At 45.0% G+C, this 22,162-nt stretch overlaps 2 protein-coding genes and 2 pseudogenes across 3 annotated transcripts in view; 1 reads left to right on the forward strand and 3 right to left on the reverse strand.

Moving 5' to 3' along the window:
• The window catches only part of SEC24C (SEC24 homolog C, COPII coat complex component), a 647,635-nt gene that overhangs the window by 215,756 nt on the left and 409,717 nt on the right, over positions 1-22,162 (reverse strand). The gene's annotated exons all lie outside the window — the stretch shown is intronic.
• The window catches only part of USP54 (ubiquitin specific peptidase 54), a 235,150-nt gene continuing 214,823 nt past the window's right edge, over positions 1,836-22,162 (forward strand). Inside the window, exon 1 of one of the 2 annotated variants that reach the window (XM_075072848.1) lies at positions 1,836-2,038. The gene's annotated coding sequence lies outside the window, so the exon portion shown is untranslated. Of the gene's footprint in view, positions 2,039-18,710; positions 18,773-22,162 lie in introns of those variants that run through there. The other variant, XM_075072847.1, reaches the window with a different exon arrangement.
• Positions 17,062-18,294, reverse strand: LOC116818077 (inner centromere protein B-like; annotated as a pseudogene).
• LOC142045750 (inner centromere protein-like) lies at positions 18,323-18,859 on the reverse strand (annotated as a pseudogene).

The raw sequence follows: 22,162 nt of genomic DNA on the forward strand, positions 1-22,162 counted from the left end.
AAGGTAGTGATTTTGGGGATGTGGAAATTTGCCTTGTAGTACACTATCTTGTGGTTGATTCCATCAGTTTTCACATGTAAAGCAGGGCTCAGTACTTGGTTTAGATAGGGACTGCTAAGTGCTGCAGGATGTCATTAATATATTATCAGCCTAGACTGGAGACCAAATCTGATTTCATATGCCATTGATTTTGTTGGGAGCAGTATTGCCAATTCCAAGCATTGGAAAAAAAAAATCAGGAATCTGCCCTGCCTCAAAAAAATCATGCGTATGGCTTCAAAAATCATGAGACTTCTTAAGAAGAATACATTTTGGGTTATTATTATTTTCCACCTGGTTTCTGAGCCTTTCATTTTCCAGTTTTTCTTCCACAATCAAGAGGGCTAGAAATTTACTTTTTAAAAAAGTGAAAGCTGAGTGTCTTGTAGAGACCCATGTCTCCAGAAGCTCGGGCTTGAAGAAAAACACCAAATATCAAAAGACTTATGATAAAATCATTGAGAGCTAAAATCATCAACAATGTGAGAGAAGGATCAGTCTTTAAGTAAACAAACAGAGCACTGCATCCCAATCAGCATACAGCTGTGGCCCATGTGACATCCTCAGGGTCATACAGGCATTGTATATATTGTGTGGCTGCAGTCCACATAACACACAGAGCGCTGCATATGCAGCCACAATGGTAAATAGGTTAAGAACCACTGGTTTAGAGCTAGGGTGATCATACATCCCATTTTGGCTGGGACAGTTCCTTTTTAAAGCCCTGTCCCACCATCCTGACTTTTGTTTTTTTCCCAAAAGCAGGTATTTCTCCTGTTCTTACCAACTGACAAATGCTCACTTTTGTCAAAAAAAGCGGGGCGCAGAGGAACATGCAGCAGGCAAGCAGAAGCAGTGATACCAGCTCAGTGCCAGAAGGGGAGGCAGGGGACAGCCAGGGCTCAAATGAGCTGCAATGCCAGCCAGCGTCTTGGGGGGGGGGGAAGAGGGCAGGCAGGGCTTGTGTGAGCAGCGACGCCAGACCTGTGATGGGGGCGGGGCACTCGGGTGAGCGGGTTGGGCCAGTTCTGCACTGGGCTGGAGGGGGAAGTTCTAGCTAACCCTATGCAGGGAAAGGGGAGGACGCACTTGCCCTGAGAGGGGGAAGGGGGCTCATATGAGCAGCTCAGGCCAGTCTGCGGGGGGGAAGAGAGGGCTTGTGCTAGCCTTATGTGGTGTCTAATTTTCCCTTTAGAAAGTAAGATCACCCTCTTTAGAGCCATACTGAACAAAACAAAATGGAGGGGGCGTGAACGAATTCCAGACTGGAACTTGGCAGGATGCGAAAGGGAGGAGCCCTGCATGGGCTGGGAAGCATCATCTCTGAGGGAGCGAGTGCTGCATCACGGACTGGGAAGCCTGGTCTCTGGGGGAGTGAGGCGCTAATCCTGCCTGACAAACGGGGTAGGCTGGGGACTGGGGGCACTTGGGAAATCCAGGGTTCCCGCCCCCTGCAACATTGACCAGCAGGCTGGCGCTGTTGAAGTTGTGCAGTTCCCACTCCCGGAGGCGTGTGACGCTGCGAACCCCTGGCTGCCTATAAAGCCAGAGGCAGTTCCTGGCCCTAGTGTCTCTGAGGGAGCTGTCACGGTGCGCAGGGCACAGCGAAGTGCCCAAGGACGCTGGGCAGGGGGAGCCCCGCGCTGACGGTAAAAACGGAAAGACGTCCCTGCCCGCGCGCAACATGCTGGTCCTCCGGCCCCGCTCCTCCTTTAGGCCCCGCCCACTGCGCGCTCTGCTCGCCGCCATATTGTGGCTCTACGCACTTGCTTTTCCTCTAGGTCCTCCCCTTTTCGGATCCCTTTTCTCGCGAGAGGCGGGTGCTCGAGCACACTCTCCCCCTCCCCTTTTCGGAGCAGGTTCTCGCGGACGCGATGGAGGTTTTGGGGTAGTTCTCGCGAGATCTGGTTGCCTTGGCTCCCCGTAGCTATAGCAGCGAGGGGGGTGGGACGAAGCGAGCGAGGATGCTGCGGGCTCCGGTGGGACGCGTCTCTGGCGGGTGAGTAGTTACGGCAAGTGCTAACTTCCATGAGCCCGCGCGGGGCGGGGAGCCTCCGTTCGCCTGGGCGCCCCGACGCACCCTGGGAGAGGAGCCTGGCGGACTTGACCCCCCTGTCAGGGGGGAGCCCGTACACCCAGTTACAGGGTGTTGGGCCCGTTCCTCCCCATCCCAGCCCTGGGGAAGACAGCGAACCCCCTGCCCCGATCCCCGGGGAGAACTGCCCCAGAGCAACGACCCTGTCCTGGGTGGGAGCCCCCAGGAACAGTTGCCGTCCCAGCAGTGCCATATCCTAGGGCCCCTCGGGAGAGTGGGGAGAAAGGGGCAAGAGGCGCCAGGAGGGGGTTCTTGGGGAGCTGGTGGGCTCGGCCGTGGCGGTAGCCCAGGCGGTGAGTGTGTGAGAGGGGTCTAGCGCCCACGGACCACGCAGGGCAAGAGGTCGGTGGGTGCTAGTGCAGTGGGACACTACAGGGGTATCAGTAATATGGGGTGCAAGAGGTGTCAGTAACAGGTGAGGGTTAAGGGCAGTTAGTCTCTAAGCAGGACTGGTGAAGCCGGGAAATGAGTACTGGCACTGGGGTGTTGCAGACCGCTGCTGTACAGCAGTTCTTATTCTGTGCTCAGGAGCAAAATAATCCCTTGTTATATACATTCACAAAAACATGGGTTTTTCTTTTTGTTTTTATTGAGCAGTAAAGATGCTCAGAATCTGACTTTTACAAGTGAGGGGAAAGCCACTAATAAACTGTCAAGCTCTTTAAGTCAGTTTCAGCATGACATGGAACCCATTTGCGGGAGTGAATTCAGCCCCTGAATAAGTAGGTGGAAATCAATGGGAGTTGTGTTTATACTAAGACTGAAATGTTGCATGGCTCTAACCTGCATTCAGATTGCAGGTGAGAAGAGTTATGTGTATGTTTAAGTTACTGACTCCCAGCAGCTCACCAAATTCGTAACAAACAAACTAAAAAAAAAAGTTCCAGAAGCTAAGAACATCTGCTAGCAGGAGGGAATTTTGACGTTAGCATCGCTGCTGTTAAATTTCATTGGTTAGCAATTAATTCTTGATAAACAAAAGAAAACTGCTGAATAAGTTCTAGATTGAAAGAAACTGGTTAAAAACTAGAGGCTTGTTTCCTCCTTTTGCACTGAACCAAGGAATGAAAAAAATGGCTTTTCTGAAGGGGAGAAAGCTGTCTGGCTTTGTGGGGTGTGGTTTTGTTTGAATCTGTGTTTTCTGTGAGAAGATTATGGCTGTTTTCTGATCTTTGGGGATTAGAGTCCTAAAAATAAACCAAAATAATGCACCTCATGCGCTCAGAAAGTTACACACATGGTTTTCTGCTGCCTTTGTGCATGAAGAGAGAAGCTGTTATGGGTATTAAAGGGGTGGAAGTGGGTTGTTGTGTATGTAAATTTTCAGGTAGTTTTTGGTATTACAGAGAAAACTAAGGTGCAGTAATTATGAAGAGGTATACAAATTAAACAGAAAATATATAAAAAGTTTCATTATATTATCTCTGGGGCAATTTGAAAGAAATAAGTATTATGAAAGAATAATTCTGAAAACAAGTTTCTTTAAACATACATTATTGTTCATTCTCGGAAAAGGAACTAAGACTGAAAGATTCCTTGCTGCTATAGATTGGATATGGAATAGCACTTTAATATCATTTGAAAAAGATAAATGCAGAATCAACAATGACTGTTTTTCTCTCTAGAAGGAAAATAAATTGTGGCAGTACTGAAAATTAAATTGGTGAAATAATGCATAACTTGAACAAGAAAGTTTTAAAATATAATTGACAAAGAACACAACATGAGCTAAAATAATTTGGAACTGGTCCATGTAGAGCAGCTCTCATTTAGGAGGTTAAACAAGTAATGGATAAGATTTCCAGATTGGACTCTCCAAGAACTCTGCTGCAGTACCTAAATTTGTGTTGCATATTCATTTGTACTGAATTAAATATTTGTCCTCCAGCTCTGTTCACCTCTAGGTGGTGCCTGTCAGGCAGGTTTGGGTCACATTGCTCACTGAATCCTCCTCCCTCCCTTCCCCCTCCGTCAAACTTGCTTACAGTTACAGTCTTAGTAGAGAGTTGTGTAATTTTGTTTTGTTTACACTAGTGACCAGATGAAGGAGAATCTAGCTCAATACCCTGTAGCTAATACAGGCAAAAACATGTTATGCCCTCCCTCCTTCTGTTTTGGGTTATGTAATGATGTTAGTCCATTTTGGAGCTAGAGCCACAAGTTCATTAAGATGGATAATGGAAATTTAAATCCTCTTTTATCCAACCCTCATGCTATTGAACATTAAGCCTACTTACATGAGTTTTAATGCAGAATACCCTGAATGGAGAAGGTGTTTAGTTCAAGCTGGTAAGAGCTAAAAACCTCACTTTCAGGCTCTAGTTAACTCTCAGTTTCCCATGTTGCACTTATTTTTTGTTTTATTACAATAGCTCCATGTGATCAGGTGCCTGGGATGGGCCACACTGAGAATGCCACACTCAGGACGCACTGCAAGAAACACAGCAGACAATCCCCAAAAACTTATGGTTTATTTTATGTTAGAGTCACCAAACCAATATCAAAAGAGCTTCTGTAGTATCACACTGGTTAAAAAGAAGCCAAACACAGTCCCCATTAGGCATTCCAGCCCTTGGCACCAATCGAGGCAAACAAGTCTAATATAGTGATTTTTTTTTTTTTTTTTAAAAGGAGAGAGTTATTGAATGGTTAGGTATCATACATACACAAATGATTTTTCAGTGTTCATAAAGCAGATTTGTAGCAGTAATGTTATATCTGCTGACTTGCAAAAGTTTTATTGGAATTATCCCAACAGGACAGAATCCAAAGGCAGCTTAGATGTAAAGTCTGATAGTCTTTCCAGGCATTTTCCCTTTGCTTTCCTATCAGAAAGTCATTTTTCTGCGGAGAAGCAAAGAAATCTGTGTGGGACATAAATTCTGCACATGTGCAGAGATGCAGAATTCCTCCAGGAGTAAAGGGAGCACTCTGATAAGCAAAAGAGAAAACTTCGACAAGAACTAGAAGAAAAAGGAAAGCACTTGCATAGGAGTAGTTTGCAGTTGATAAAGGCATCTGAAAATACTTCCAGCACCCATGAAGAAGTCACTGCAATAACTGGAAGGAGAAATATCTGCAGGCTGAGCAGCAGTTGGTGGGACTGCAGATGACCAAGCCAAGTTCTGAAACGTCCATGTCAGATACATGATTCACTCCTCAGAGACCCAAATAATTTAATGAACAAGCAGTACCAAGATTTAACAGAAGAAATTCTTTGTTGTAACTGGGGGCGAATAGGACATTTGCAAAATGATTATGAGAATTCTCCAAACCCAGAGGTGGGCAAACTACTGCTCTGGGGCCATACCCGGCCCTCTAGACGTTTTAATCTGGTCTTCGAGCTCCCGCCTGGAAGCGGAGTCTGGGGCTTGCCCCACTCTGGTGCACCAGGCAATGGTTGGTGTCTTGCCTTACTCCACAAGGCTCCTGGAAGCAGTGCCATGTCCCCACTCCAGCTCCTGTGTTGTGTGGTATGTAGTTGCTGGTGAGTATTTGCTTCCAGTTGCTTCAGATTGAGGGGCTGTCTGTAAGTGAGGACTGGCCTGTCTCCCAAGGTCTGTGAGAGTGAGGGATTGTCCTTCAGGATAGGCTGTAGATCCTTGATGATGTGCTGGAGAGGTTTTAGTCTGAGGCTGTAGGTGATGGCTAGTGACAGTCTGTTACTTTCTTTGTTGGGCCTGTCTTATGGTAGGTGACTTCTGGGTACCTTTCTGGCTCCATCAATCTGTTTCTTCACTTCACCAGGTTGGTATTGTAGTTTTAAGAATGCTTGATAGAGATCCTGTAGGTGTCTCTGTCTGAGAGAGTGGCGCATATGCGGTTGTATCTTAGAGTTTGGCTAGAGACAATGGATCGTGTGATATAATCTGGATGAAAGCTGGAGGCATGTAGGTAAGTATAGCGGTCAGTAGGTTTACGGTATAGGGTGGTGGTTGTGACCATCACTTATTTGCACTGTCGTGTCCAAATTTAGGTTGGATATTAGGAAAAACTTTTCACTAGGAGGGTTGTGAAGCACTGGAATGGGTTACCTAGGGAGGTGGTGGAATCTCCTTCCTTAGAGGTTTTTAAGGTCAGGCTTGACAAAGCCCTTGCTGGGATGTTTTAGTTGGGAATTGGTCCTGCTTTGAGTAGGGGGTTGGACTAGATGACCTCCTGAGGTTTCTTCCATCCCTAATATTCTATGATTCTATGAATGTAGCACAAGTAGTGATGGGGCACTAGGGGACGAGAGCTGAGGAAGCGTTGTTCTAAGTTAGCCATAAAAATGTTGGCGTACTGATAGAGACCATGGGTACCAGAGCAGTCCCTCTGACTTGAAGCTATAAATTGTCCCCAAATCTGAAATGTTGTGGGTGAGGATAAAGTCACAAAGTTCAGCCACCAGGTTTGCTTGACGTTATTGGGATATTTTCCTGATGGCTTGTAGTCCATTTGTGTGGAATGTTGGTGTAGAGGCTTCTACATTCATAGTGGCTAGGATGGTGTTTTTCTGGAAGATCACCAGTGGATTATCGTTTCCTCAGCGACATAAGAACGGCCGTACCCGGTCAGCAAAGGTCCATCTAGCCCATATCTGTCTACTGACAGTGGCCAATGCAGGTGCCCAAGGGAGTGAACCTAACAGCAATGATCAAGTGACTCTCTCTGCTATCCATCTCCATTCTCTGATGAACAGAGGCCTAGGACACCATTCTTTACCCTTCCTGGACTAATCCATTTATGGACTTAGCCACCCTGGATTTATACAGTTCGCTTTTAACATGTTATAGTCCGGCCTTCACAACCTCCTCAGGTAAGGAGTTCTACAAGTTGACTATGCGCTGTGTGAAGAAGAATTCCTTTTTGTTTTAAACTGCTCTACTATTAATTTCATTTGGTGACCCCTAGTTTTTCTAATGGGAAAAGAAATAACTTTCTTCTCTTATTATTTCTCACATCACTCTGATTTTAATACCTCTATCATATCCCCCCTTAGTCTCCTTTTCCAAGCTGAAGAGGCCTAGCATCTTTCCTCGTATGGACCCTCTCCAAACCCCTAATGTTTTTGTTGCCCTTTTCTGACCTTTTCCGTGCTAGAATATCTTTTTTGAGGTGAGGAGACCACATCTGTAACAGTATTGGAGATGTGGGGTACCATGGATTTATATAAGGCAATAAGATTATTCTCAGTCTTATTCTCTATCCCCTTTTTAATGATTCCTAAATCCTGTTTGCTTTTTTTGACCGCTCTGCGCACTGTGTGGACATCTTCAGAGAACTATCCATGATGACTCGAAGATCTTTTCCTGTCTCTTGTAGCTAAATTAGCCCATTATTGTATGTATGTTGGGGTTATTTTCCAATGTGCATTACTTTACATTTATCCACATTAATTTCAGTTGTCATTCTTTACCCAATCACTTGTGTTTTGAGATCTTTTTGAAGTTCTTCACAATCTGCTTTGGTCTTAACTATCTTGAGTAGTTTAGTAATCATCTGCAACTTTGCCACTCACTGTTTACCAGTTTCTCCAGATCATTTATGAATAAATTGAATAGAATTGGTCCTAGGACTGACCCTTGGGGAACACCACTAGTTACCCCTTTCCATTCTGAGAATTTACCATTTATTCCCTGTCTTTTAACCAGTTCTCAGTCCATGAAAGGACCTTCCCTTTTATCCCATGACAGCTTAATTTACGTAAGAGCCTTTGATGAGGGGCCTTGTCAAAAGCTTTCTGGAAATCTAAGTACACTGTGTCCACTGGATTCCCCTTGTCCACATGTTTGTTGACTCCTTCAAAGAACTCTAATAGATTAGTAAGACACGATTTCCCTTTACAGAAACCATGCTGACTGTTGCTCAACAGTTTGTTTTGTCTGACAATTTTATTCTTAACTATTGTTTGGACTAATTTGCCTGGTACCAACATTAGACTTACCGAACTGTAATTGCCGGGTCACCTCTAGAGCCCTTTTTAAATATTGACGTTACATTAGCTAACTTCCAGTCATTGGGTACCGAAGCCGATTTAAAGGACAGGTTACAAACCTTAGTTAATAGTTCTGCAACTTCACATTGAGTTCTTTCAGAACTCTTGGGTGAATGCCATCTGGTCCCGGTGACTTGTTAATGTTGAGTTTACCACTGACTTAACTGATATTTCGAAGATCGCTGGGAGTGCTGGTAGTATAGAGCCTGAGGAGAGAGTCCACATAGCCAGACTATCCTGCTGTCAGGGTGCCAATGCTTGAGATGATGGGGCATCCAGGATTCCCAGGTTTATGGATCTTAGGTAGCAGATAGAATACCCCTGGTGGGGTCTCTAGGAGTGTGTCTGTGTAGATTTCTTCCTGTGCTTCTTCAGAGAGTCTCTTGAGCAGATGGTGTAGTTTCTTTTGGTAACCCTCAGTGGGATCAGAGGGTAATGGCCTGTAGAATGTGGTGTCAAAGAGTTGCCTAGCAGCCTCTCGTTCATATTCCGACCTATTCTTGATGACGAAGGAGAGGCTGCTAGGCAAGTGTCTGCTCTCCAGCTACTTTTCTATGGGAGTTGGGTTATTTAGGCACTGTAGAAAGGCAATGAAGTGAATTCTAGTTCACCCAAAGGTTACACATACACTGTCCCATCACTATGAAGTTAACATTCTATTTACTATGTATACACTATTTACTATGCATACACAGATAATCCAGTTACACTGATGAACATAAGGCAACTGGTCATCCATAACATGGATAGGTAAGCTGAAGACAATATATGTAATACTGTTAATTTCATACAGTGTCTCACATCTGTGACCTTAAGATTGACTGAACACAACCACATACATAATATAAAGGTGTGACACAGGACCAGAAAGGGTTACGTAAGTACCAGGCTCATTGACCCAGATTCAACCTTTAAAGACACATTAAACTATATGTAAATTGTAATTAGGGCCATTTCATGTTAGTTAGACTAGAGCTTTGAAATGCAAACCTGTATTGTTAGAGAATTAGGGGTAATACTGATTGTATTTGTTTATATATACAGTATATTGTTAGGGGTTAACAATGTAACTAAACAGTTCCGTCTATCACTGTATTCTGTTAATTCAGAGATCAAAAGGAAATGTTAACATTTAAATGAACTGTGAATGCGGTGATATAATTGTCTTAATTAATCTTTGAAATATATGATGAACTACCTGTAAATGGAGGGAGATAGGCAATTGCCTTGTGTTAACCCATGTACCTAATTACTGGTGATGCTTGGGAAATAGGAGGTCTACTTCACAGCTAGGGTAATTGCCCATTTTTCACCCAAGGACTGCATGCTGTCAAGAGGCTGCCTGGAAACTATAAAGGGCTTTTGGGACCTGATCCTTTCACCTCAAATCTGCTTAAGCTTCATCAAGGGAAATGTGAGCTGAAAGACAGGTCTTCAGTTCCATCTGGATCACCCCGACATTGGACTGAACTCAGGGACTAGTTCTGAAAGAATTCTTTGCAACTCTAAAGTTCACCGTCTCCACTATGAAACTGACTTAAGAACTCTATTCATGTCTGTATGTATAATATCAGAGAGGTAGCCATGTTAGTCTGGATCTGTAAAAGCAGCAGAGTCCTGTGGCACCTTTATAGACTAACAGACATATTGGAGCATGAGTTTTCGTGGGTGAATACCCACTTCGTCGGATGCATGTCATATCCATGGATCCGACGAAGTGGGTATTCACCCACAAAAACTCGTGCTCCAATATGTCTGTTAGTCTACAAGGTGCCACAGGACTCTTTGCTGCTTGTATGTATAATGATCTTTTAAGCAATACTCTCTCTTTTCTTTTTTAATAAGTTTTAGTTTAGTTAATAAGAATTGGCTGTAAGCATGTATTTGGATAAGATCTGAAATATCTGTTAACCTGGAGGGTAATGCGTCCGATCCTTTGGGATTGGTAGATCTTTTTATATGATGAACAAGATTTTCAGTAATCTTCATCATGTTTGGCTTGGCTGTCTGGGTGGGAGCACAAAGGCTGGATTGCTTTAAGGCAACTGTATTTTTGGCTTCTGGGTAACCAGTAAGGCATTGTAGAAGCTGTTTTGTTGCTGGCTTAGTGAATCTAAGTGTTAGAATAACCACCAGTTTGGGGGATTGTCTGCCTCATTCTTTGCAGTTTACCCTAATTGAGCAATCTCAGTGTGCACCTCCGGGATCCTGATCACAAAAGGCAATTAAGACATGGAAGGGAATTAGCATCTATAAGTTAATTTGGTTACATTGTTACTCTGCTAACAGTTACTCCCGGGGGAATTCAGTACCACTGTGCAATGCAGAATTTCGCAGAATTCCCTGTTTGCTCTGCAGAATATCTGGCTGCCACTGGACTCTGTAGAGGCCAGCTCACAGTGAGTGGAGTGCCCAGCCTGCTAGGGCTGTAGGCTGCACGCTCTTTGATCCTCATTCTCCCTGGTACAGGAGAGGGCCTGGGAGACTCAGCCAGCTCTTGCAAAGGGTGAGGAAGGGCAGATCTGCACCACACCATGTCCCCCATAAAGAAGTTGGGGGGAGTAAAGGTTCTAGGGTGCTGCTGTCTGGGCTGAGGGGTGTCCTGTAGCTGGGCTCTGTGGGGAAGAGGTGCTTGTGTCTAGGGCCTGCCTCACAGCTGGGCTCTGAGGGGAAATGGTATGGGTGTCTGGGCTCTTGGGGCCCCCACATAGCCCCCTCAAACAGCCCCCAACTGGAACTGGGTTGTTGTGGTGGTTTCTTTAACCCTCTAGTCCTGGAGGAATCTTTTTGGCTGATGTCTGCATTGTTGACATACATGTTGATATGTATTTTTAAATAAATTACCAAAATAATTGAAACTGGAGTGCTTATATTGTGTTGTTTTGACAAATAAAATATGCTGAATTTTGCGGAATTTTAAAATATTGTGTGCACAATGTTTAATTGTTTTGGCGCAGAATTCCCCCAGGAGTATAACAGTGTATGGGTAGATAGACAAACACATTTAGCATCTGTCCTTGATTTCTGTTACTACAAATGAATGGGTTAGGGATTGCTGGTCTAGTATATCTTGAAATTCAAATACAAGTGAATTATCCTGAAACAATTGTAATACCTCTTGTTAAGTTGTTATGGGCCATACGCAAGTCGGCTGGTCTGCCAGTGTCACATGCCCATAGGCCGTCATCAGGATCAGAGCTCTTGTATGCTGGGTGCTGTGTAACCATATCTATAAAGAGAGACCATGTCTGCCATGAAAAACTTACAGTATAACTAGACACAACACAACAAGTAATGCAACAAACAGAGCAAGGGAAATGGGGATAAGAGGATGAGGTTATAATGGAAAGGTTACAGTTATTCATTTGTCTCATGTGCGTGTCTTATGGTTCAAAAATATAAAAAACAAGCTCTAGACTTTATTGATCCATTCGTGTCTCTAGAACTATTTACTGTTACCATACTATTCTCTTCATTTCCCCTCCTCCAGTAGTCCATTCTAATGGAATTCCTATCCATCCCCATTGCCCATCCATTCACTTGGCTGTCTACCCTATGCTCTGCTTCTTTACAGGATTAATTTTCAACTAATTTTTTTCCAAATTTTTTTATTTCTTCCCTCACTTGAAACACTCAGTTCCCTTTTGTCCTCCCTTCACCATTCAACCAGTTTGCCTTCTCTATCCATATCAACCCCAGCCACCATTCCAGAGTCATTCTGCTCTTCCCTCCCCAAAGACCGGGTCGGCTGTATGTTTTTTGCTGCCCCAACCACGGCGGTCAGGCAGCCTTCAGCGGCGTTTCTGCGGGAGGTCCCCTGGTGGTTCTGCGGGTGATCTGCCGGTCCTGTGCCTTCGTCATATCCTCTGCCGAATTGCTGTGGGACCGGTGGACCTCTTGCAGAAAAGCCGCTGAAGGCTGCCTGACTGCCACTCTCACAGTGACCAGCAGGGCGCTCCCCCTCCCCTGGCTTGCCGCCCCAGGCATGTGCTTGCTGTGCTGGTGCCTGGAGCTGCCCCTGCCAAAGACCATTCCCAGGTGAAAACTTCCTGCTGTTTGATGTTATAGGGTAGAGTTTTGAGGAGGAGTTAAGCCTCTGCTCAGGGGAAATCCTGCTGTTTATTTTAGGAGGACTCGGAATCTCGGCACAGTTCTCTTCCCCCTGCTGCTGCCACTCAGGTAGCAGCCAGTTCTCACCCCTCCAATATTCCCTATGACTCTGGCTTCATCGCTGGGAGAGGGTGATAATGGTTCTCCTGCATCAAGTGGCTTTAGATTGTGTGTGTGTGTGTGTGTGTGTGTCATCTGGGTGAAGTACTTGTGGGGCACCATACCTCAAAACTTTAATGGCAGTGTCATACGCTTTTGTATCGTCGGATCAACACACTGAACTAACACACAGTCTGTGCATGTGAATAGGTTGTCTGTTAATGTTACTGAAGTTGTTGCTCAGGTTTTGTGCTAAAGTGCATGTTAGATGATGTTGGGGTACATAGTGCTTTTCAGTAAGTGTTGGAGATGGAGGTGAATGCCTTATGAAGTGTTAATGTGTTATCTGTGCTGCTGTAGGCAATATGAACATGGCAAGGAACGCAGAAGACTTTTCCCTTCACTTTATTTTGCCATGTTTCCAAGATTTTGGGCTGGTTGAGTGCACCCTAATGTGACCTTAACTGTTGGTAAATGATGTTTATTTTTGTGTTAATAGAATGTGAAACTTCTAGTAGATTTTGGTCTCTGATGCACGGGAAAAGGAATATGGCGTAAAGGTAAACTTGAAAGGCTAAGCTTACATGCAGATGTCGGTTGTATCTTTTGCAACAGTTGATAATTTTGCCTGAAAAGTGCAGGGAGTTGCATTACCTGTATGGGAATTAGTGTGTGTTGTCCCCAGATTTAGTAAGAGCACTGCAGACCTGTGGTGGACTGGATTTATGTTGTGGCGGTATAAAGCCTTTCTGTTGTTGGCCATGAGTCTTTGTTTGTTTTAAATTTTGAAAGCAGTTTGATCGTATTAGGGACTAATCATTAAATGTCAGTGTTTGAGTCACATGACCACACAAAAAAGCATTTCAAATTCATATTTGCTCTCTAATGCATGGGAAAAGGAATATGGAGTAAAGGTGAACTTGAAAGGCTAAGCCCAGGGTGGCCAACCTGTGGCTCCGGTGCCACATGTGGCTCTTCAAAAGTTAATATGCAACTCCTTGTATAGGCACTGACTCTGGGGCTGGAGCTACAGGTGCCAGCTTTCCAGTGTGCCAGGGGGTGCTCACTGCTCAACCCCTGGCTCTCCCATGGGTCCTGCCTCCACTCCACCCCTTCCCCTGAGCCTGCTGTGCCCTTGCTCCTGCCCTCTTTCCCCCCTCCCTCCAAAGCCTCCTGCATGCCACAAAACAGCTGATCAGGAGGTGTGGGGAGGGAGAGGGAGGCACTGACTGACAGAGCTGCCAGTGGGTGGGAAGTGCTGGGAGTGGCTGGGAGCTGATGGGGGAACTGCAGACGTATTCCTGTGGCTCTTTGGTAAATGTACATTGGCTCCTTCTCAGGCTCAGGTTGGCCACCCCTGGGCTAAGCTGAGACATGTCTGTCAGTGTTGGAGTCCAAATTCATAATTTTTTTGTAATTTGCATTTATATTATTTTGAGTTGTACCTAAATCCTTTCCTGAGTTGAGATTGTCTGCAGGAAGTTTTAACTGAAAACAAATTTTGTTTCTGTTGTCAGTATTTCTGATTTACAATCTTTTAAACTGTAGCTTTTATACATAAATGCTTTGCTTTGTAACAAAGGAGATGTTGGTTGTGAAATTCTAATGAGTTAGCATGGGTACCTCCTCTCCACTTTTTTCTACAAACTTCTGCTTGATGAAATAGATTTATCACTGGATTAAAAACCGTGAAACACATATCTGTATATGGTAATATGAAGTTTTCTTTTAAAATCTCCAATCCCCTGTCAGAAGGGAGTCCTGCCTAGAGTTCCCTCTTGCAGCAGGCCACAGCATGACATGCTTGCCTCAGTCCCCCCCCCCCCCACTTCAGATTCCCTGAGTAAATCCACTTCAGGCCCTCTTGCGTAAATAATATACCTTCTGGGGGCCAGTTAATTATCAAGACACAGTTCATTGAATCCTCAGCAAAAGTCTCTAATATAGTCCATTTCCCACCTCTATTGTATATAATCCTCAAAACCCTGGTCTTCCCAGCAGACAACCACACTGGCCCCTCTCCTGGGAGTCCTTCTATACCATACTCTGGTGTTGTCCACCATACCCACACTCCTCATCAGTCCTCTTCAGTAACACAGCCAGGACAGCCCTTCCAGCTCGAGTGCAACCCTGCCCTTCCCACCATGAACCCCACAGCCTCTTTGTTGGGGGAGCATCCCTCACTCCCCTGGCTCTCTCACTGCTCCCTTGGATCCAACTTTTTGGTGTGGAGATTTTGGTGGGTAAGCCCCTCCGTTGCTCCCAGGCTTTCAACCCTCTCTGGCCCTTGGCTTCAGCTCTCTGGCTTAGAGCCAGCAATCACCTCCCACTGCTGCTGCTGTCCCCCTTGCCTTCAGTTATGGTGTTCTCTGTGCACTGTGTGCAAAGTCACGCTGACAGGGGCGGTGCAGTGCTCTCTGCAAAATGGCATTTTGTGCATGACGTGCTCTGCGTGAGCCCTGGTCCCTCTTTCTTTACAGATTATGCACAGTATATTGTCGTAGGTCAGCTCCTCCTGGAGCAGGCTCCTGCAGCTGGCTGTAGTATGACAAGCATGCCTGTCTCAGGGTACGTCTACACTATGGGATTATTCTGATTTTACATAAACCGGTTTTATAAAACAGATTGTATAAAGTCGAGTGCACGCGGCCACACTAAGCACATTAATTCGGCGGTGTGCGTCCATGGTCCGAGGCTAGCATCGATTTCCGGAGCGTTGCACTGTGGGTAGCTATTCCGTAGCTATCCCATAGTTCCCCAGTCTCCCCCACCCCTTAGAATTCTGGTTGAGAGCCCAGTGGCTGATGGGGCAAAAATCATTGTCGGGGTGGTTCTGGTAAATGTCGTCAGTCATTCCTTCCTCCGGAAAGCAATGGCAGACAATCATTTCGCGCCCTTTTTCCCTGAATTGCCCTGGCAGACGCCATAGCACGGCAACCATGGAGCCCGTTCAGCTTTTTTTTTTTTTTTGTCACCGTATGTGTACTGGATGCCGCGGACAGAGGCGATACTCCAGCGCTACACAGCAGCATTCATTTGCTTTTGCATGATAGCAGAGACGGTTATCAGTCGTTCTGTACCGTCTGCTGCCAGGGTAAATTGGCAATGAGATGACGGTTATCTGTCCTTCCTGTACTGTCTGCTGCTATCATGGGTGCCCCTGGCTGAGATCGGCCGGGGGCGCAAAAGCAAAACTGGGAATGACTCCCCGAGTCAATCCCTCCTTTATGGTTTCTAAAAATAGAGTCAGTCCTGCCTAGAATATGGGGCAAGTGTACTAGAGAACCAGTGTATCAGAGAGCACAGGTGCTCTGTGTCAGATCCCACAGAAATGATGAGCTACATGCCATTCAGCCTGAGTGCTCCTGGCTGGCCTCAGGTTGAGGCTGGCCGGGGGCGTCTGGGTAAAATAGGAAGACTCCCGGTCATTCCCAGTAGATGGAATACAACGACTGGTAACCGTCTTATCATAGCAACTGGGGCTGAGCTCATCAGCCCCTCCTTTCCTGTGCAAAGAAAAGATTCTGTACTTGCCTGACTATCATAGTCAGCAGCATGCTGGGTCTCTCCCCGCACCGCTTAATTCTGCCTGGACTGTCATAGCCCCAGGAGGCTCCTCCCCCTCATTTTCTCTCACTAACAATCTCTGTTTCTTATTCTGCTTCTTATAACTTCATGACACAAAAGGGGGACACTGCCACGGAACCCAGGAAGGTTGGGGAGAGGGAAGCAACAGGTGGGGTTGTTGCAGAGCACCCCCCGTGAATGGATGTAGCTCATCATTTCTGGGATTCGACACAGAAACCTGTGCTCTCTGATACACTGGTTCTCTAGTACACTTGCCCCATATTCTAGCAGGACTGACTCTATTTTAAACCAGAAAGGAGGGATTGACTCGGGGAGTCATTCCCATTTTGCTTTGCCCCCGGCATCTCAGCCAGGGCCCATGATGCAGCAGACAGTACAGACGGACGATAACGTCATCTCATTGCCAATTTACCCTGCGCAGACGGTACAGAACAACTGATAACCATCTCTGCATCATGCAAACAAATGAATGCTGCTGTGTACGCTGGGATATCGCCTCTGTCCGCGGCACAGTACACATAGGGTGACTGTAAAAAAGAAGCTGAACAGGCTCCATGGTTGCCGTCTAATGCGGTCTGCCAGGCGACTTCAGGAAAATGGCGACGAACATGATTGTTTGCCATTGCTTCCGGAGGAAGGAATCCTGATGAACTTACAGAACCACGCACATATTTTTGCCGATCCCACTAGGCCTAACCAAGAAATTCTAAGGGCTGGGAGACTGGGGTGACTGTGGGAATATAGATACTAGGATAGCTACCTACAGTGCAACGCTCAGGGAATCATGCTAGCCTCGGACCATGGACACACCCCCAAATCTACCTGGCCAGTGCATCCGAGTTCGGATTGCTGTCCAGAGCGGTCACAATGGTGTACTGTGGGATACCACCCGGAGGCCAATACCGTCGACTTGCGGCCACACTAACCCTAATCTGATATGGTAATACCGATTTTTAGCGCTACTCCTCTCGTTGGGGAGGAGTACAGAAATTGGTTTAAAGAGCTCTTTATATTGATATAAAGGACCTCGTAGTGTGGACGGGTACAACGTTAAATCGGTTTAATGCTGCTAAAATCGGTTTAAACGCGTAGTATAGACCAGGCCTCAGTTCTGTAATCTTCTTCATTTGCCCTGGTTGCTTCTCCCCTCTTTTTCAGCATCAGCCCTTTGTGTCAGCATTCCTCCTCCAGCTGTAGCACTTTCTGTTTTTGGGTCTCCTCGTCTTGTCTTTGTGGGACCTCAGCATCTCCCATCTTCTTTACCTTCTCTGACACTGTCTCCTCCCACCTCTTCCTACTCTTCTCATCAAACTAAACAAATTTCTCTTCATCTGTCTTTTCTTCTCTTCCATCTGCTTCACCAATTTGTGAGTCTGGAGTACCTTCCATTGACACGTCTCCTATTCAATTTTGATCTCCTCCAGTCGCCATCTCTTTTCCTCCTCCAGCTGCTTTTCTGTGTGTTGCTCAGCCTCCTATGTCTTCAAACTCTCCAGCCACTGCTGCTCCTTTTCAACTAGCTCACCCTTGGGATTGGTTTGGAGCAGAGTGTGGTGTTTGATGAAAAGTTTCATTAAATCTACTTCGCCCCACAGCACCTTGAGTCATGGGCAGCTGTTTCTTTAGTACAGTATGTAAAAATGTCTTGAAAGGACAAGCAACCTTGCTGGCTGGGCAGAGAGGTGGAGGATGGATTCTTTTTTCTGGGAAGGGAGAGCCTACCATCCTTTGCTTGCTGCCCATCATACAGCTCATCTACAGCTTTCTTATAACTTTGGGGCTGTTGCTGAGCCTCATCACTCTGATTAGAATTGCTGTCTTTGCTGTCTCCTTTCTGTTGCAAAGTTGATGATTGTTGTCTTGTTGTCATTTCAAGAGTGAAAGGACACCCTTGAGTTTGGGGAACTCCTTAGAGGAGAGGGTGCTAAGTCCCAGCTCAGTCCTGACTTTAACTGTTATTTCTTCATCCACAAGCCTCTGTGTGGACAGCTCACGTGGTTGGAGGCTAGAGATGACTTCCGATCTGCCTTCCTCTTGGATATAATCTTGCTGACAGACTTCTGGATTGTGCTTTCCGTTTTGTTGGCAAGTGAGTACTTCTCTACCAAGGAGGTCCTGTGGCTCATGGAGGTTCAGCCCAACAGTCTGTGGCGCACAGAGTGATAGCTTGATTTGAGCCTGTGGAGGTCCCTATGCTGTCCATAAAACGAGCTTTCCCAGTGTTTACTGGTCTCTGGCTGCTTTCTGGCCCCTGAGCTGCAGGCTCGCTGTTTACACTGGGTTTATAGTAGCTGTATTTGCTGTTTTTTTCTTTAGCTTGTCTCCAGCTTTCTCTTGTCCTTTTGGCCCCAGGAGTTGCAGGGATCACCAGCACAAAGGCTTCCATCCCAGGTTTCTTGGAAGAGATATGTGAGCTAAGGACAGTGACCTGGGGACTTTTGCCCTTTCTCAGGGATACTTCTCTTCACATGTAACTCAGTACTATTTTAATCATTGACAATGATCTCTACTAAGAGGACCCTCCCTTCCACTTTCTGGACAGCTAACTTCTCAGGAGGTACCTTGGTATGTGTATCACGCGCTGTAACTTGGGATCTTGTCACTCATTGAGATGGGGATGCCCTTATTATTTCAGGTCCTCTTTTTTTCTTCAGAGTCTTTTGGAACATTGCTTAGAAGATGCTGACTTAATACTCCTCCTCCTCCTTCCAGATGTGGTCTTTGGTCTTGTCCAGAACAGTAGACAACTGCTTCTTCTGGTAATTTCTCTGGGATGGTGTTTTTGTCATTTGCTGTGTTTCATCACTGAAGCTGCTGCTGAATGTCTTGGTGGCCTCATCGCAGACCTTGTGCAGCCAGACCAGGTCAGTAATGTCCACCTGCTGCAGGAATTCCAACTGTTTGCAGTTACAGACTGCCAGCAGATGTATGGGGCCTGTCGCCTCCACCATGATTCTATCCATCTGTCTACTGCTAGGCTGGTTGCTCTTGTGCTCTCAGGCCAGGCCGGCTCCATGGTCCCTTCCTTGTCCTTGGCTTTGGCTCTCTAGCTTAGAGCCCACAGGCACCTTCTTCTGCAGCTGCTGCTTCTCCTGGCTTCTGCACTTTTCAGCCCTGCTTGGGGATGTCATCCAGCATACATCACTTGTTGCTCAGCTTGCTTTCAGCCTTCCTCCAGAAAACACTCTTCCCTTCTCTGGGTCTCCTGCTGCCTCTGATGCTCCCTTATCCTTCATAGCTGCTTCTGATTGGCAAAGTGGAGCTTGCACAGGGGAGCTGGACCTATTTAATTTAATTGGGTCAGCCACCTTGTGACACCCTCTTCTATAACTTTTTTATAAATGACAAACTGAGTGCATTTGATAGCCCTGGAGACTGAAGTCCTCTCTTTACCCACAGAACAAGTATACCATTGTAGCGAGGATACAGGTTTCGCTACATTGCTCTGACAGTGTCTTAGTGCTGGTCTGGAGTTAGCACCAAATGGGTGAAAGGGTAGTTCTTTTTCTATACCCATTAAATCTGCTGAGATGAAACTGTCCGCAAGGATGCAAATTATGATGCTGGTCTGTGCCCTCTAGGAATTGGGCTGGGACTGACTTATCATTTCACATAAATCACAGCTGTCAGATTTTAATAACTTTCCTTTACTACTGACAGAGGCTGAACCAGTGATCTAGAGGTGAAGAGCTCTGTATTCCATTACCAATCCCCTGAGCCATCCATATGTTCCTTTATCTAAAATCCTTGTTGTCCTCTTAAATAGAGTATGGGGTAAAAATCTGGTGTCATTGGCATTTGAGAATACTCTAACATTGTCCACTCCAATTGTCCACTGTGTGTGTGAGGGCACAGAAGTTAAATATAGCAATAATTTCTTACATGCTAGGGCTTTTCATGAGAAATCCTCAGTGACCGTTGTTGAAATCCAACCATATGGCAAAACCCATTTTTATCTTAAAACCATTAGCTAAGAACCTATTGCTACTATTAATTGGAAAATGAATCCACAGCTCTTGTAAATGGCATACTGAGAGCTATGAATTTCAGGCTCCTGCTAAGAAAACAAATTTCAATAAAATACTGTTAAGAGCAGCAAAATTGTACTAACACATCTGTTCATCATATCAAGATTTTTTTCCTTATCTCTGGAGGCTTTTGAAATTGTGTTGTCATTTTTATTTGTCATCCATTATTAATGTTTATTGAATACAGTCGAGATGCTTGGTCCTGTATAAAGTACAGTAGAATGCAGTTTCTGACAGAACAGTTTGGACATACAAACTGGGTTGATTTCAAAGCAGAGTAAATGATAGTATTAACCTTGTAATATGAAGAGTGTTTCAGCAGCTTGCAAGATTGGGCACAAATTCTTTTTTTTTTCTTTTTTTTTTTTCTTTTTTTAAAGGGAGGGTGTTAAACACTTTCTTGATCATCAAAATTTTCATCATTTTTGAGATAAAATTTCTCAGCACATGGCTTAGCAAAATTCAGTGTTCAGAAAATTGTAAATGCTGTACTCATATTTATACTAAGTTTTTGGTAAATTTTTAAAAAGTTACCATTTACATTTACTTTTTTCTTGGTTTTTTGCCTTGTACAAACTCATAACCAGCACCTTCCTCTTTTCTTAGATCATGCCTGCTTTGACATAACAATATTTTCCTCTTTCCCATAACATTTGTTGCTCTCTTTCTTAAGTGTCTGAAGGAGTTTGTCAGTCTTGGTTTTGTCATTAACCTGTATAGGGGTTGAGTCCACATTGATATCCAGAGGTAAAATAATCCATTTCTCAAAGCTCTTTGGGAGACTAAATATGAACGTTCTTTTCTCTTGCTCTGCTTAGTTGTTCAGATCTGAAGTTTTAACATTTTCTTTTCTTTAATTGTACATATGATCTGTATAATTTGTGTGTAATTCTGATCTACAATGCTACCTCTGTGGATGTGTTTATTATGACTCAAAACATTTAATTCCAGCTATTATCTATCAAATTTAGCACAAAGAAGTTCCATGAACTCCCTGGATGAAATTGCTGTACTTGTACATCGCTTTTAGTGTTTTTAGGCTTAGAATTCACTTCTAGAGAATTGACAGAAAGTAGCGCAAAATGTTTTCAGTGAAAATTAAGAAATAAGGCTACTAAAGATGTCCTGAGTGATGGTGGAAAAGATAGGTGAAAGAAGATATTGGAATGTTGTTACTGTTGAGACTTGAGTCTCACTGTTGCTGTCTGTTGGGAGCATTTTTCTTCACCTGTATTTGAATTCTTTCTGGGGATGTGATGGCAACTGTTCTTTATCTATATATTGCTGTAATTCCTGGCTACCTGAGAGGCTGGTTTGCTTTCTGTATTTTTCCATGATAGATGAGATGTGTGGATTTGATCAACTTTGCAGTCTCCATGTTTGAAAGTCTGGGGGATAATCACAGAATACCAGGGTTGGAAGGAACCTCAGGAAGTCATCTAGTCCAACCCCTTGCTCGAAGCAGGACCAATCCCCTGACAGATTTTTGCCCCAGATCCCTATATGGCCCCCTCAAGGACTGAATGCCTTTGCTGTGGAATTTCTCTTTTTACCATGCCTTTGAGGAATTGTGAGCCGTGTTTATGGGTGCATTATGTTGTTCTTGTGGAGTGGTACTTTCCTTTTTTTTTTTTGGGGGGGGGGGGGGAGGGGGGGCGGAGGGGGGGGGCGGGGGGGGGGGGGGGGGGGGGGTGGGGGGGGGGGGGGGGGTTAGGCCCTAATGAAATGGCATGTGGTGCTGACATATAAGGCTGGCATTTTATAACTTATAAACTAAATATCATGCCACTGCACGAACATGGCCAAAAGAAATACAAACCCTACTGGCCCAAAGAGTTCAATATTCTAAGACCGTAAGCAGGTATATAATGTATAGTCAGGTTGCTTCTCCACTCGGACTTTAGAGTACAGATATGAGGACCTCACTCGTGAACCCCTAAACTGAATTACCAGCTAGATTTTGGTTTTGCTGCCACCCCCAAACAATACTACTCCTTCCCTGGATAGTCCTTGAAGACTTTCTTCACTCAAGTTCCTGTGATCACCGATCCAACCCCTTGTATCTTAAACAAGAAGAAATTTAACCATCCCCTTTTCCTTCCCCACCAATTCTCGTAAGTCCAGATCCAATCCCCTTGATCTTAAACAACGAAAATCAATCAGTTCTTAAAAAGAAGGCTTTTAATTAAAGAAAAAGGTAAAAATCATCCTCTGTAAATCAAGAAG

Source organism: Chelonoidis abingdonii, chromosome 16 (genome assembly GCF_003597395.2).
Source record: "Chelonoidis abingdonii isolate Lonesome George chromosome 16, CheloAbing_2.0, whole genome shotgun sequence".
Classification (NCBI taxonomy): domain Eukaryota; kingdom Metazoa; phylum Chordata; order Testudines; family Testudinidae; genus Chelonoidis; species Chelonoidis abingdonii.